The sequence below is a fragment of the Malus sylvestris genome, chromosome 14 (genome assembly GCF_916048215.2).
Source record: "Malus sylvestris chromosome 14, drMalSylv7.2, whole genome shotgun sequence".
NCBI lineage: Eukaryota > Viridiplantae > Streptophyta > Magnoliopsida > Rosales > Rosaceae > Malus > Malus sylvestris.
In genome coordinates, this window is record NC_062273.1 from 14,135,160 (window position 1) to 14,140,439 (window position 5,280).

Sequence of the window (5,280 nt, forward strand, 5' to 3'; positions counted from 1 at the left end):
GGTATTTTCTTTTGCATCTCTCTTCTTTCTTTCATTTCTTTCTATCTCTTCTTTCTTTTCTCTCTTCCTTTCTTCTGTATGTTTCTCACCTTACTTATTTTCTTTATTCTTCAATATTTTATAGGCAAAAGACAAAAGTCATGACCTAACAAACTTATCATATGAGTTATTTTAATACTATTTGTACCATACTTAGGGCCTCCGTATTTAGACCTCGTATAAATACTTGGGGGACTCAAGTGTAATTATGTAATAAATGGAGGGGAAAATATGTAATAAGTAAGGAGCCCTTATTCTATAAAAGGACCCCTCACTCTCCTCATTAGAAGGGGCCAACTCCTAGGCCTGAGATCCCCAAAGCCCTCTCATCCTCTCAAAGCTCTCACTCTTATATTGAAAGCTTTTTCTCCCTCAAAAATACATAATCAGTTTGGACGTAGCCCAAACCTTGGGGTTAACCATAATACATTTTGTGTTATTTACTTTCTTGCAGATTCATGGTCGGATTTACGTTGTTCCAAGACCCCTCCGGTTTTGTGCATCAACATTTGGCACCGTCTGTGGGAATCGACACGAAAAGCTATGTCGGTTCTCTTCCATTTTTTTCATCTCATCACCGTGAGACCTCACCACACTCCACCGTGAATCTGCAAAATCCACACAGAGACACAGACACAGAGTTCTCTCTTTCTCTCTCTAGTTATGGTAGGCAAACAAAAGATGCCATTAATACCCTCTTAATTCTAAACCCCACCACTCTGCCCATCGTTACTTTTACTTCTACCCGGCAAACCCAACAGACCAGCACAGTACAAGTCTTCTCTCACCTTCTCGCACTGTTTCCCTCTACTCACTCTGAGTTCTTTGCAAACAGCATTTTCATGGCTCTCCGAGCTCTCGTGGCCAGTAAAGCCCTCTGATTAAGTCTTCAGAGCGAGCCCAGAATCCTCACTCATTCTCGCCTCCTGCAGACCTTCTCGCTTCCCGACTTTCCCTACGACTATGGCGCCTTGGAGCCTGTAGTCAGCGGCGAGATCATGCAGATCCACCACCAAAAGCACCACCTGGCTTACATCACCAACTACAACAAAGCTCTCGAGTAGCTACACGATGCCATTGGCAAGGGCGACGTTGCTGCCGTTGTTAAGTTGCAGAGCGCCATCAAGTTCAATGGCGGAGGTCATGTAAACCACTCGATTTTCTGGTAGAATCTGACTCCTATTAGTCAAGGTGGTGGCGAGCACCCTCATGGTAACCTGGGTTGGGCTATTGACACAAATTTTGGAACTTTTGAAGCATTGGTGCAAAAGATCAGTGCAGAAGGTGCTGCTTTGCAGGGTTCAGGATGGGTGTGGCTTGGTCTAGCCAAACAGTTCAACAAACTTGGGGTTGAAACCACTGCAAATCAGGATCTGTTGGTTACTAAGGGAGCATCTTTGGTTCCATTGCTTGGTATTGACATTTTAGGAGCATGCACACTACTTACAGGTCCTTACTCTCCAACTATGGCTTCCAATTCCCAATCTTTCTCACAATGTGCCATATGGACGCCTGCGTAATTCTCAGCTACTTCTCCATCGTTTTCCTCAAAATTGTGCCTCTCCAGATCATCAAATCTCGGTCCCAGTTCCTCAAGATTGCCACTTTGAGCGTTGTCTTTTGTGGGTCAGTCGTGGATTACGAATACGCCACGCTGATTATACTGACCGTGTGAGAATCGAAGATGAGAACCTTCATGTCGGACATGTCCTGCAACATCAGACTGAAGAGAAGAAAAAGGTACGGATCTACGAAGACGAAGCGAGATCGGGGAAGGAAGAAGAAATTGGAGCTTTACCCAGCATTTAGGTCTTGCAACACATGTCATGGCGCTCGATCTCAGCTCCCTCGCCTCTGTGAGGAGCTTCGTCTTCGATTCCGGCATTTGACTACATCAAAGGTTAAGCATTGATCCATGAGCTCACTGCTTTGTTACTTTGAGCTTCATCCGAAGCTTTACCCAGCAACCATGTGATAAGTTCAAAATACTCAACAATATTTTGACCATACTTTCTTGGTCTCTAGGATTGTTGTTTGTGCAGTCATGTGAGATGGATCTGCTCACATGGCGGGAAAGCAATAATAAAAGCAAATAGTTGTGGCTATCATGGCAAAGATGGACTACTTTATCGGGGACATGGAAAAGGAGAAGCGTTTGGCCCAACCTACACCTTTAGGGATATAATTGGAGGTGGTATCAATTAGGATTCACAGGAATTCTTTTTCACTAAAAATGGAGCCTTGGGGATGGACTCGTGGACCATGTAGTAGAAAAAAGAAAAGAAGAAAGCAAAAGCAAAGCAGAAAAACAAAGTAAAAGTAGAAAGCAAAAGAAGATAAAAAGAAGTAGAAATAATTGCGATGGCAATGGCATGTAGAAAAGGGAATTATGGGCATGACCCATTGAGCAAAGGGTTGGATTTATTTTTGAATGATGTAATTTATTTTTCTTATCTTTTAGAGACATCTGTATAAACCCCATCAGAAGGTAATAAAAATAAAAAAATAAAAAAAAATAAAAATAAGGCAAGCCCAAAATAATTGGCTGGAAGGTTATGTGGAGGGCGAAGGCCCATATGCCTAAAAGAGTCAGGCCCTCTATTATCACCAACCAGGTGATCAAAAGTACGCCTAGTACTCCAAAATTATTCGGCACCCTGCCACTATTATCACCAACCAGGTGATCAAAAGTACGTCCAGTATTCCAAAATCATACATGAGCATCACTCATGTCAATCATACATAAACATTCATGAGCATCACTCATGTCAATCACACATAAACATTCATGATCATCATTTATATCAACATTCATGAGCATCACTCATGTTAACATTCATGAGCATCACTCATGTTAACATCTATGAGCATCACTCATGTCAATCAACATAAACATTCATGAGCATCACTCATGTCAATCTAGTTTCAAAAGCTCATTTACAGAGCTCTAGCTTTAAAAGCTTCATTTACAGAGCTCTAGCTTCAAAAGCTTCATTTACAAAAGCTCTAGCTTCAAAAGCTTCATTTACAAAAGCTCTAGCTTCAAAAGCTTTATTTACAGAGCTCTAGCTTCAAAAGCTTCATTTACAGAGTTCTAGCTTCGAAAGCTTCATTTACAGAGTTCTAGCTTCGAAAGCTTCATTTACAGAGCTCCAGCTTCAAAAGCTTCATTTACAGAGCTCCAGCTTCAAAAGCTTCATTTACAAAGCTCTAGCTTTAAAAGCTTCACTTGTAAAGCTTCACCTACAAAGCTTCAGTGCAGGGTATACAAATACCGCCTCCGAACAATCGCCACTTTGGCCCATACATGGATTCAATTTGAAGTCTCCAGCCAATAGACTCTATTGACCGAAGAGTTGGGGGACTACATCATGTACCATATATTGGGCCTCATGAAAAATACTTGGGGGACTTAGCCCATTATTTATGTACTGAGTGAGCCCTTATTCTATAAAAGGGACTCCCTCACTTTCATTAAAAAGCACCCATCGCTTATGTACTAAGGAGCGAGCCCTTATTTTATAAAAGGGACTCCCTCCTCTTCATTAGAGAGCATCGCCGCCAGCTGAGCAACCGTCTGGCCGCGAGCATCACTTCTAACCCATCATTTATGTATTAAGGAGGGAACTCTTATTTTATAAAAGGGACTCCCTCATCATAATTAGAAAGCATCAACTCTAGCCCAACATTTTTGTAATGAAGAGCGAGCCCTTATTCTATAAAAGGGACTCCCTCATCTTCAACGCCACAAGCCGAGTCAACCAAGGCAACACAAGTAAAGCAGCCTCGCAACATGTGCTACTTCTAGTTGAGCATCATTTCAGATTGGGCACCGCCTTATATCGAGCATCAGTTCTAGACAACATCTAGTTACTTCGGCCCACACATGGACTGAATTTCAAGTCTCTAGCCAAAAGACTCTCTTGACTGAAGACTTGGGGGACTACTATTTGTATCATACTAAAAGCCTCCGTATTTAGACCTTGTATAAATACTCGGGGGACTCAAGTGTAATTATGTAATAAATGGAGGAGCAAATATGTAATAAGTGAGGAGCCCTTATTCTATAAAAGGAACTCCTTACCCTCACAATTGGGGGAGGCCAATCCTTAGGCCTGACTCCCACCCTCAAAAGCCTCACTCTCTATTCAGAGGCTCTCTCTTTCCCTCTCAGAGAAATACAATAATCAGTGTGAACGTAGCCCAAACATTGGGGTGAACCACAATACATCTTGTGCTCTTTACTTTCTTGCAGATTTACGGTCGGATTTACGTTGTTCCAATACCTCTCTGGTTTTGTGCATCAACAAATACATTAATGAAAACTAAAGTCATCAAGTGAATAGTAAACTTTAATCATCTTTCAAAGTCTTCGTTCATACTACTTTTTTTAGTAAGCATGCACACGGCTTTTATAACAAATACCATTTCTTTTTTCTTTTTCGTTTTATAAACGATGAGTGGAGAGAGCTATAGAAAGGGAGTAGGCTAAAACGGTATGCAGTTCGGTTTGATTTGTTTCGATGCGGATACTGTCCCAGAACCCGAGCTCAATAGAACATCTCATTTTTGGGGTGGTTCCTTCCTAAAACTTGGGCCAGATGGTTTGTGTCCATTAGGTCGAAACGGGTTTCATTTGAAGGAATTATTTTGAAAAACATGTTCATTTGAGCAACATCATATAGCATGCAATTTAACAATTAAAGGCGGAATCATGCTTGTATGCACTCAAAAACAAAACATGACCATGAAATTCAAAGCCTAGTAGATTGGTGAACCAATAATCAACTCAAAAACAAAGTGAGTTGATAAATTTACCTTTGTAGATTCCTCTTTGCATAAGCAAAGGCTAATCACCCAAAGAGATAGGGGCCTTCATTCCTTGCTTCTTAGATCCATGGATTTGGATGGAAGAATAGGTTCTCCAAGTTCCCAAAATTGAGAACCTCTAATTCTCGACACCAAGGTTCGATTGTAGAAGAAATGAGTGACCTTGGAGTAGTAGGATTGCTAGATGTACCCTCCAAGGTGTTGGCCTATTTAGAGAGAAAATAGAGAGACAATTCTCACCAATTTTCCCCCAAAATAAACCCTTAATATTTCCTTAATGAATTTTAGTTATAAAGTCATTTATATAGTCACTTCTTTAAGTGACCTAAACAACCAAAACCCTAATTCATTTCATCATGGCTGGCCATTTAGGGATGTTTGGGCTTTTGGGCTTTAATGAATCTTTATTCA

The 5,280-nt window shown here is 41.0% G+C and overlaps 1 pseudogene; it reads left to right on the plus strand.

Moving 5' to 3' along the window:
* The first annotated feature begins 850 nt into the window (after window positions 1–850).
* LOC126599041 (superoxide dismutase [Mn], mitochondrial-like) lies at window positions 851–1,848 on the plus strand (annotated as a pseudogene).
* The last annotated feature ends 3,432 nt before the right edge of the window (window positions 1,849–5,280 follow it).